We start from the raw sequence: 12,377 nt of genomic DNA on the forward strand, positions 1-12,377 counted from the left end.
TTATTGTGACCTTCTTGCAATAATTTGAGATAAAACAACGCAAATAAAGAATTTTCTTGCCACTACAATAAACTACAATCAATTTGGAACCCATTCCAAAACTAATCAAGACGCTATTATTTATATTTTTTACTTCGAACGATATCAATGATGTTTTCTAAGTAACTAATAAGACTACAAAAAATTGACCTATACTACATTTATTGGCATCGTTTGTAGTTTTTGAACAAGTGTTATTTATTTTTTAAAATCTTGTTATTGTGACCTTCTTGCAATAATTTGAGATAAAACAACGCAAATAAAGAATTTTCTTGCCACTACAATAAACTACAATCAATTTGGAACCCATTCCAAAACTAATCAACACGCTACTATTTATATTTTTTACTTCGAACGATATCAATGATGTTTTCTAAGTAACTAATAAGACTACAAAAAATTGACCTATACTACATTTATTGGCATCGTTTGTAGTTTTTGAACAAGTGTTATTTATTTTTTAAAATCTTGTTATTGTGACCTTCTTGCAATAATTTGAGATAAAACATCGCAAATAAAGAATTTTCTTGCCACTACAATAAACTACAATCAATTTGGAACCCATTCCAAAACTAATCAACACGCTATTATTAATATTTTTTACTTCGAACGATATCAATGATGTTTTCTAAGTAACTAATAAGACTACAAAAAATTGACCTATACTACATTTATTAGCATCGTTTAAGTAAGGTTTTTTTTAAAGCGGGTTCCAGCGTGACGGTGCTAATTTTCTTGCCACTACAATAAACTACAATTAATTTGGAACCCATTCCAAAACTAATCAACACGCTATTATTTATATTTTTTACTTCGAACAATATCAATGATGTTTTCTAAGTAACTAATAAGACTACAAAAAATTGACCTATACTACATTTATTGGCATCGTTTGTAGTTTTTGAACAAGTGTTATTTATTTTTTTAAATCTTGTTATTGTGACCTTCTTGCAATAATTTGAGATAAAACAACGCAAATAAAGAATTTTCTTGCCACTACAATAAACTACAATCAATTTGGAACCCATTCCAAAACTAATCAACACGCTATTATTTATATTTTTTACTTCGAACGATATCAATGATGTTTTCTAAGTAACTAATAAGACTACAAAAAATTGACCTATACTACATTTATTGGCATCGTTTGTAGTTTTTGAACAAGTGTTATTTATTTTTTAAAATCTTGTTATTGTGACCTTCTTGCAATAATTTGAGATAAAACAACGCAAATAAAGAATTTTCTTGCCACTACAATAAACTACAATCAATTTGGAACCCATTCCAAAACTAATCAACACGCTACTATTTATATTTTTTACTTCGAACGATATCAATGATGTTTTCTAAGTAACTAATAAGACTACAAAAAATTGACCTATACTACATTTATTAGCATCGTTTGTAGGTAAAATAGGCTGAAAAAAAGTAAGGTTTTTTTTAAAGCGGGTTCCAGCGTGACGGAGCTTTTAGAATATGCTGAATTTTAATATTTTATGAACTCTTTATATTTTATACGATCTGGCCAAATGTGGATGGCCAAATCGTGAAACGTTGACGATTTAACGATCTGATCAAACTATGTTGGCCATTTCATGAAATGCGACCATTTCGTGAAATGATCGATCATATCATGAAATGAGCAAATCTACGATATGGCCACGACATATATATTCTTTAATCAAAACAGTCAAAAAAAGTTTTGTCTTTTGTTTTGTATCTTTTTTATCGAAATGATATTTTACTATAATTGACTATTGATCAATCCCGTAACAGGTTTAATTACAAAAAAGACTTCTTCGATTCATGTACATTTCATTATTTTATCCGAGTTCTTCTTAACAATCAAAAAAGACTTTGAAGTTCCGATCCGAAGAAGATTAGACACATTCAGTGGTAACGAGCATCAGGGCTGGCAACTAAAGTTCGGAAGCTTTAATCCACCGTATGAACTCAAAGCTTCATTGTCGTGAACGAATGACGGCCGCGGCGAAACAAACGCCATACCAGCCAGCCGTGAGCCGCATGCAGCGAGTGCCGAGTAGCGACCGAGTACCGACTGGGGTCTGGGATCAGTCGGAAACGAACGATCGAACCATACCATACGTCTCATTCACACGGCGCACGTGATTAAAGTTGTTCCCTTCGGCACACGTTTTGTCACCAGTGAAGTGGTTATACGAATTTAAAAACGAAATTGTTGAATTAAAAACTTACAGAAAGTGTACGAATATTGATATTCCGTGGACTTTTGTATCCCAGCAACAATACTGTTTGTGTGCGGAGGATATGCCGGTGCACTAATTGCTGTTAGCGGAGGTAAGTGAAGTTTATTTCTGTTTGCATATCCAAGTGTTTTTATAATAACTACAATGAACTCGCGCGTTATTTATGGCGTAGTCTACATAGAAAAAGTAAAAATTTATGCGTTATTTTTATAGTAGATAGCGCCATTACAACACGTAAAGTTGTAAGGCTATTATTTCTTTGATCCATGTTAACACAATAAAAGCTTCGCATGTTATAACTTATAACTATAGCGCCCCCATCCGCCGTTGAACCTGTTCCTTGTCAGATAGTTTGTTATTATGTATTTTTGCCGTGACTGAACAAGAACTTCTGTACCGACTTAATTATTAATTACCGTTGCACTTTAAAAGGCTGTGAAATAGATCTCATGCAGGAAGAGGAAATAATGTGTAATTTACAAGACGTAGTGAGAACATTAGCATTGATAGGTATTATAAGGCAAAGCAATAATTATTTTATTACATACCTAATAAAATAAAATAAAATACATTTATTAATTAGCTTTTATCTACTTTGACAATAATATTAGGTAACTATGCATTTTTAGAGCTTATAGGTATTGCATGGTAAAGAATAAAAGATAACAGGGGTTCGAAGCTGAAGAATGCGTTCAGTTATGCCTGACTGCACTCGCAACGGTCATAGTAAAATTCGTTAATATTTATTAGATCATTAGAAAGATAGCCACATTATCGCCCCACCTGTTACAACTTCCGTGATCTACCTATCATAAAATGTCTTTAGAAATTGTAAAATTTTGTAAAACGTGTAAATACCTACTAGGCACCTACCTACTTTGTCACACATTGTACCTACCTAGTCGTAGGTACATAGGTATTATCATATTTGATATTACCAATTGAGAAGAAAAACTAAAAGGAGTTACCTAGGTGTAAGTTGTAAGTTGTAACCATGTTGTAACCCTTATTTTTACATTTCATAGGTAGCTTTATTTATAGGTAGGTACTAGGTAGTAGGTACAAGTTTGCTGCAGTACACGGATATTTCAAAATATCTAGCAAAATTCCTCCCATTAGACTTCACAACATGGAATCTTATTATCGCAAGGAATATCGCCACTCTCGTATCAATTAAAATTTTTAATGTTATATTCCCTTCATCTTCTCAAAGCAAAGTTATAAAAGAAACATCCAGTAAAAGCTTTTTACTAATTTTATCGTTAGGTACAAAAAAAGTAGCGGCACATGCATACCTACAGTTGGTATAAATTACCTACTTACTAAATGGATCATGTTTTGTACTCGATTATAAAAATAAACAGTCTACCGGAATTAATATTGACTTTTAACGGTTTAGACATTATCTATAACAAATATTTAAGTACCCTATTTATGGACTGTTATTTATGATAATAACACTTTCTGAGCAATACATATTTCACCAAGTTCGACTATTTACTAAGACAGCAAGGGAAATAATAAATAAAATATATTTTGACGTATCTATCCTCAAGGAATGATAAGAGGAGGCAATGTCCTGGTGACATCCGCTTTATAGCATCAAATAAAATCAGGTTAATTTATTGGTTCATTAATTAAAATATTCACAGAAACGCTTTCAAAACTGACTATTCTTGACAGCATCTCTTAAATATTTAATAATTATAAATCAATAAGAAATCAATTATTATTTCAATAACGACCGTAGACATTGGGATTTCCACTGCCGTAAAAAAATAAGGTATTTGGAAAGATCAATATAAAAAATAATTAAGTAAGTAGGTACCTATATTTTTATTTTTTAGTGTCATGTAATGATGTAGGTTGTTGCGGTAAAGATATAATATTTGAGGCACTGTAACGCAAAAAAATTGTAGTTAATGACTCTTTTCGATACGTATTGTCACGTACGGCAATGAACAACCGTTTAACAATTACTTAGATAACAAATGCTCACTACTAGATTCGCTCTATTTACTACAAATCCCATGTAATTTACTCTACAACAATAACAGTATCGGTCGTTTATTATTTTACTATAATGCAGCGAACATAATCAATAATTTATGTGCTGTTATATAACTGGACAGTCGTGTAAGTAATTAGAATGGGGCAATCGACGCGCCCAGCGAAATTTGCGTAGTACTCTAGCAATTTCCGCGTTTCCCCTTGTCGCTTACGGACAGAATACAAACTGTCAGGATCGGCAGTAAGACAAAGAGAAGGGCTGATTTATGCGACTTTCTCGAAAGCGCGCTTTGATAACCCAGTACAATACGCTTTTGGCGGGAACGAGAAATATTACACATATTTTATAGTAAAGATATCGCCTGAAGAATGATTACCTTTACAAGTTTTAATGGAAAGTCAATCAACGCCCTAGTTTGTTCAGGCATTGTTCGAACATTAGATTAATTTGCTCTGGTAACTTAATATTTCTTGATTGCCATATTCCACAACCTTTGATTGCAGAACCGTTTTGATTATTCAAGACCATTAATTAAATACACATACAAATAAACTTTCAGAATAATAGGATGGGTGTATTTGCTTCATTTTCCCCGTCGTAGTGGTGTTTGAACAAAAACTGTGGAGTTTGCACCTGGCTGGGGTCGGCAGTCGGCACTCGGCAGTCGGCAGTTATAAATATTGCGCTAATTCGCTGGGTCTGTTTGCTGACCGGGTTGCGGTTCGTTGCCTCAATGGGAACAAACGCTACCTGGATTTACTTTGTATTATAATTAAAATTTCACAAGCACTTGACGTTTGGAGATTTTGCACAACAAAAATATTGCTAATTAACGTTCTAAATAAGTAAGCAGGTTGTGATGATATAAATAGTTTGATATGTTGTTATTACACTTATATCTGAACTGAATTTATGTGCTGCTAATTTGATTTTAAATGAATTAAAAGCTTTATGGTGCTTAATTTTCAACACTGCCGCTGTAATTGTCATACTTATATGTATATTGTATACATATTTATAGCAATTCATCATTAGAAGTGCTATATTGTCATAATTCATATGAAAACCGCTGTCGCCAAAATCAACACATTTAAACCGATAGCTAAACAGTACACACAAGTAAACTATGCCTTTTATTGGACAGCTTGATTTTAGTGAAAACTAACTCAAATATTAAATTAAGCTTTTTAATATGTATCCTAACGCACGAATTTACGGTTTATTTTAGAATAACATCCCTAAGTATATGAGACGTTTTGTTTCTTTTTGTTCCAATACGAAAAAATTCGGCTTTTCTACAACAGAAGTTGTCAATTTTCAATAGATATAACTTTGAACATAAACTCATAGAAATAAGGTTGAAATTTGTGTTAAACGTGATAATAAGAATGGTAGACTGTGTCATTCATTGTTATTTCGATTACTATGGTGACACTCGTAATACTTGTAAATATTCTATAATTTTAAGGAAAAACGGCATTATTTCTAAAAAAGAAATATTTACCGATGAAATATTATTCCTTTATTAGTATAATTAAGTGGAAGAATTTCCGCAATGGGATATGCTGAAACACACCATGTTTATACACATACATCTCCAGAGCAACTGAACAGTGACGAACACGCTGGTGTTGTGAAAGTCACCTGAGTGGCGACAAGGTCACGCGCGCTTACGACTTCTAGTGTCTTATTATTTAGATTTCTATGCAATTCATGTTGAGTTCGAATAATTCACGCTAATAAATCCACAAAAAAAACTAAAAATATAGAAAAAATGTATGCGTTAGGAAAAAATTTAAAGAGATTTTTACATACCTTCCTGAAAAAAACTTCCTAGAACATAATTTGAAGCGTCAACTAGGTTGACATCAAAATAAGGCGACCTGTATTTAGGAACCAAAATAGTCGCTAAAAGATTGGTCATAAATATCTCGCAACCTAGATACCTGTTAGGTACTTAGCAACATTACATACGATGTCACATTTGGCGCAACTAGAGCCCATACATGCTTACGACACCTGCAAAAATGAATACGTAAGCAGAGTGGTATACTGCTTTGATTTCTATGAATAACTTCGCATAATATTACTACGCTAAGTATAGGTACACCTACTAATTTAATTAAATTTAAATTTAATTTAATTAAATTTGTACTGAAATAAGAACACAGTCAATAGTGATGAATTTTAATTTTGAAATATTTTTCATCCTAACCTAAAATCATTTACAATTCGTTAAATATACAAAGAGAAGAATTATAAGTAAGATAAAACTTTTTAAAAACGCTTGGCAGCTCATCCGCGCTATTATTATTTTTTTGGTTGCTTCGATGCTGATTTGCTTACCCATAAGTCTCACTCACTATCGAGAGACACGTCTCCTTATTTGCTTTGCGCACAAAAAATTCTAGGAACCGCTTTTAGAACACGACTCGGCAAAACATTTAACATTTGTAGAATATATTATGGCTAAGCATTTAGTTAATATTCCCATATGGTATTAACAGAATTAGTGCAAATTTTTCAATCTTAATTACATCTTAATGTCCAACTTCGGTGGTCTTGTCTCCAGTTTTGTTGAAACACCACTATTGCGTCAATGTAAAAGAGATTTACGTGTTAGGTAATAGAGCAGATTTCACAATGTCGTGTGTAGACAAGAGCGTCAGGAGCAGTGAACTTTGTCAAGTTTCCTTCCCCACACCTGAGGTTCAGTCACATGTACATTAGTTCCGTGCGTTTATAGCCGAGATAGGAATCACGCTATTATGACACATGGTATCATTTAAAAGAAATGATTATGCAATCGCGCATTCAGGTTGCTTGTTACTAAATTAATTGTCTGTTCTTTATATTTTTTACGTCTGCAACTTTTGATTTTAAATGACTTTAATTGTTAAAAATTATTTTGATGGTCTATTGAGGAAATTGAATTTAAAACGATTCTCTTAAACACTTTTTATGGTTAATTCGTTATATTCGGTCGAGTGGCCGCCGTGGTCACGCTTTGCGTTATTACTTGAAAAGGTTAAAGTATCCACCATTTCCTTTCTAGATGGTTTTGTTTTATGAAGCTGATATAATACCGCTACGTTATTTAATTTCATTGGGTTCATCAAAGTTTTATAGCGAGATAGGCTGTGATCGTATCCCCGCTTGAAAGTAATATTGTTTTAGAGAAAGACTGTTTTATAATTAAAATGGTTAAGTAAGATTGTTACTGATAAATAAGAAAGTATATAGGTAGATATGTACTTACTGGATTCTAGAATTGCTTACATTTCTTGTTCGTTATCAAAATCTGATAACTGTGTCTGCCAAGGAACGTCTTTGAAGAATTTGAATATTACCGCTATAATTTATCAAAATTCATAAAAATCACAAAGTTCTTTTAGTCTCTAATACATTCTGAATGTTCAATCACGGGAATCTATTTTGATCTGTGAACGTGAACTACGAAGCAGAACTGAACTGACGCCACGAACTGACGCCACGAACTGACGCCACGATGGTTCGCTGCACTTAACAAATTAGTCACCAATTTCTTTGATTGCACAATTTGTATTCCATCGACTATTTCTTCTAACTTACTTTTAATAGATTTCTAAGTGTATCAAATTTTCCGAATACCTCAAGAGGTAAGTCACGATGTTACTATTTGAACTTTGTAATTTTAAAATATACTTCATGACTAATCAAATGAGTCTACTTGGAACACGATTTTACAGCAATACTCAATATAACCTTATATGGTAAATATTTTATGTGAGTACCTTCTCAAATCGTTAAAGGAAATTACACAAGTTGTCTTGTAACATTAATTATCTGTTCCTATTCCCTGGGCAATGGTAGTGTGTAATTAAGTTGTATTCACTGTACATTATTACATATACATTTATTAATTCAATAATTTATTCACAAAGAAATCAATTTGTCTTGTAAGTTTGTAGTTTCTTGATTAAATCAATGATCTTCAATCGTTTTATTATCTACGTTAAAAATTTCTAAATACGTTCCCTATAAAGATGTTAACTAGGTAGGTATATAACTTAAAAGTAAGGTCAAATATACCTATAGCACCAATAATGAATACAAAACAAAAATAAACATGAATTTTGAACAACTATTTTGATCGTATCATTTCACGCTCCTCTTTCAGCGTCAAAAAACGTTAAGTATGATTTATTGAATTAATAAAATAATACTCATCATCATTTTTATTGGGTCATATGAACGATGAAAACATTAAACAACGCATAATAAATTGCGGAGTCGTTTCGATAATCGAAAACGATGTCAATGCAGTCTGCGAGAGCCCATAAAGAGTTTATTCACAATAAACATTCCCGCATCCAAATATAAAACGAATTATAATATAATTGGTCACGCACACATAAACCTGAAAAGGTATGATAGGCGTACAACCTTGAGAGGTCAAGGACCGACGTCTACGACATGCTTGATGCTCTTCGACATAGTTATTGATAGACCCCGATTTGTTCAGTCGCGTATAAACGAAGGCTTCATTGCTTACTATAGAAATATTTACCTGTACCTGTCATATACTTAAAAAGTCTTTACAAATTTTATTTCTGTAACATTTTAATCGGATACATATTACAGATCTGAGCAATGAGTATGTCTGGCTATTGAAGATGAATAGGAAATTAAATTTTATGATCAGCGTTGATCACTTATCCGCAATATAAAAATTATCGCTTCCATTTTAAGACGCCGATATTGTTTTTGTTGATTAAAGATAATGTACCATAAATTAAGCGAGATTAATTCTTCACTTCTTTTAGTTTAAACTTTAAAGTACTTAGTTGTGTTTTGTGTTCTAAACAAAATAAATGATAAAAATCTTTTGAAATCAACTTGAAACATGTCAAAGGTGATTAATCAATCATGACCCTCGTTAAGCTGACTCTCGATGTTTCTCAAGAGCCTATTGGGAGTAGACGTAAGGCGATTTCTGGAAGACTTATTATAGACGTAATTTTAGGAACTCTATTTCCAGACTAGAAACGTGGAGCAGGTGTCAAAACACCGTCGCTGGAGCTTTCCAATCCGACGTTTATTTTAAGAAAAGTTGATTAAAAATATTCCCTGTACAGCACTAAAGATACTTTTTGAAATATCATTAAAAATAACTTTCCATATTTCAGCATGATCTTAAAAAGGCTTTGCCGAGCGAATGATTTTAACTTAAGAAATATTTCTAAATATAACAATAAGAAATAACATTTCTCTTGAACGCAATTTATTACATTGCTGTTAAAAGTCAGTTGCAATGCCGTTTCGTCTTTTTTTAAACAGGTTTAAGATTTGAAATATATAAAGGTGTGGATGTAGTTAATAGTCATGTCATAATATAGCACGCAATACCTTTCCAAGAGAAATAAACTTGCTCACCTTCTCAGTTTATCAATTAGGCAAGCTAAGCGGTTCAAATGGATCGTTAAAAGTGCCTTCTACAGTGAAAGGTGTCTATCATCTTGTCATTTATACCTACATTAACTAATCGGTAAACATATTATCAGAACAATCAAGAGTTTTACGAATTATATTGAGAGTATTTTCAACCGGAAGGAAGTTAGCGCGGAAAGTTTATTTTTTTTAATTATTAATATCTCAAAAAATTGCTCCTTAAATGCTCCATCAGAATCAGTAATTGCTCCACTTCTACAATTATTAGTTTATTTATAATTAATTTTTTAAAAAATCCAAATACTGAAAACTTGAATTCCCTATAGAATGAAAAATATTCACTTTTCATAAAAAATTTTTTTGCAAAAAAATTGCTCCCGATTTGCTCTATCAATTACAAAAAAAATTATTTAATTTTGATAATTTTTACAATAGTTGACTGAAAAACTATGTTTGCATAGTAAACTATAACTGCGCTGTGACGTCATCAATTATTGTCGTTGCGACGCATAAGGGCCATATTTACATGTATCAGCACTGCAGCGATATCTGTAGACCTTAATGTTTATGTTTTCTTATTTATATAATTTACTAGATTTCCGCCCGCGGCTTCGCCCGCGTTTTCAAGGAAAACCCGCATAGTTCCCGCAAACGATAGCAACTTGACACCGAAAGATGAAACAAGCGACTGAAACACAAATTAATAAAAAATTACTTGAAGTTTTAATAATACGAATAAACGTAATATGCGAGTTTAGGGATGGGTAGGGAAATGTTTATAAACATACCTATAATAAGAATGATTTTAAATACATAATAATATCTGTTTCTTTCAACTTTTGCTAGATGAAACTCAATAATTAATTTATGTAATAAGTAAAATTTTTTTGTAAAACCTATTGTCAAAAATAATTCTTTATATAAATATATAAATATAAATATATATATATATATATATATATATATATATATATATATATATATAAATATATATAAATATAAAGAATTATTTATACTCTAGTGAAAAATTTTCCGGTGATTATATTATAAAAGTACCCAACCAGCAAAGATGTCCTATAACAATAACTTACATCACTAAAAAGCTTTTTAAATGACGTATAACAGTGTCGCGGTGACAAGCTTGTTGTATAATAGCGTTTAATGAGATGATTTTGCTCTATAATCATACACAGCAAATTTGTCCCATAACAAGGTGATGTAAACGTTTATATCACTATTTTATACGGCGTTTATAGAGCAGCTCTTATCCAGATTTTGGTACAGCAATAACAGGACGATATTATCACATAACAGCGCTGGTGGTCTCTTTTTTACAGCAAATTAGTGCAATAAACGATTCTAGGGTAACCTTTATAGTCCCATGCCTATAGAGGCGTAAAAAAATCTACAATAGGACAATTTAGTGTTGTAATGGTTTTCCTTATTACTATTATAGCACTGTGAATCTTCATGGTTGCTGAAACTCCATAATAGAGCAATTAGGTGATATATCCGAGTTTTATATCACTTCTTTGTAACCTAATTGAATTATATTAGTGTTTTTCTGCCCATTATAACGCAGTGGTTTAATAGCTGAGTGGTCAGAGTTATAGGACTGATTTACTGTATAAAAGAGTTAATAACTCTGTTATGTAACAAAAACGGCGTATTAATGTAGTAAAATGCGACACTTGCGAGAGATATACGGCCTATAAGAGAGTTTCTTTCACTTTAAAACAACAAAAACCTGCCATATTGTCAGCACCGTCTCGTAAATAATTGAAGGGTTCTATTTAATAATCATGGATTGAATGAATTTAAAAAAATCGCAGCTTCAGTAACGATTGACACCAGACAAATTCAAGGTGAGGCTTCGAATACGGACAATGATTCCGTACAATCTGTTACATCCTATGAACAGAACCAAGTTAACAGCCATCATGTGGTTTGTGATAATTCAGAAGCAGACCATTCAGACACTAGTGTTTTGCTTGACACTTCGGGATCGGAATCTAAAAATCGGAATTTACACTAGAAAATACAAAATAAAACATGTTATGGGTTTTCTAATTACATCAGGGAACCCTACTAATTTAATCCAGTATATGGCATGACAGTTGTCAAAACTACGTTCGTTTGCGGACGTATAATAGCCACGGAGTTGCTATTTGGCATCCTATACAGCAATTTGGTGTAAAATTAGTTTTTTAATTACTTAAAACTCAATAATTCGAGGGGGGCATGAAAAAAACAGCGTAATTATGCATATAATCTATCAGTTAAATTTCATTCACAAGTCAGTTTACGTATCTAACATAATTAACAGTGTAACAAAAATTAATACTCGACACCACGATGATGGTTCCTATAGTCATTTACTCGTATTATCAATTGGTACACGATTTACCATTTTGTATTATAATTATAGCGTCGCAGTGACTTGTACATCGCAACTTCGTGCTACAAAAGATTTGCGGTTACTCTTAAAACACAACTTCGCGCTGTAACAGCATCGCGGTTCCTTTTATATCACTACTTCACTCTATAACAGCATCGCGATTCTATAAGTGTACTCTTCTATAGGTCCAATTGGCATCTGAGTTGCTGCTACAGCAACACAATACCATCAAATGGCTTTATAAATGCGCCACTTTGGGGTTTATACAACG

General features: G+C 32.2%; 1 protein-coding gene across 1 annotated transcript in view; it reads left to right on the plus strand.

Annotated features, from left to right (window-relative positions):
- Positions 1–2,102: 2,102 nt before the first annotated feature.
- Positions 2,103–12,377, plus strand: part of LOC149907823 (uncharacterized) — a 36,615-nt gene continuing 26,340 nt past the window's right edge. The window contains exon 1 of the mRNA XM_090102938.1: positions 2,103–2,358. The gene's annotated coding sequence lies outside the window, so the exon portion shown is untranslated. The remainder of the gene's footprint in view (positions 2,359–12,377) is intronic.

Source organism: Colias eurytheme, chromosome 6, assembly GCF_061535395.1.
Source record: "Colias eurytheme isolate Ceu_HAF_F1 chromosome 6, ilColEury1 Martin Lab GWU primary, whole genome shotgun sequence".
NCBI lineage: Eukaryota > Metazoa > Arthropoda > Insecta > Lepidoptera > Pieridae > Colias > Colias eurytheme.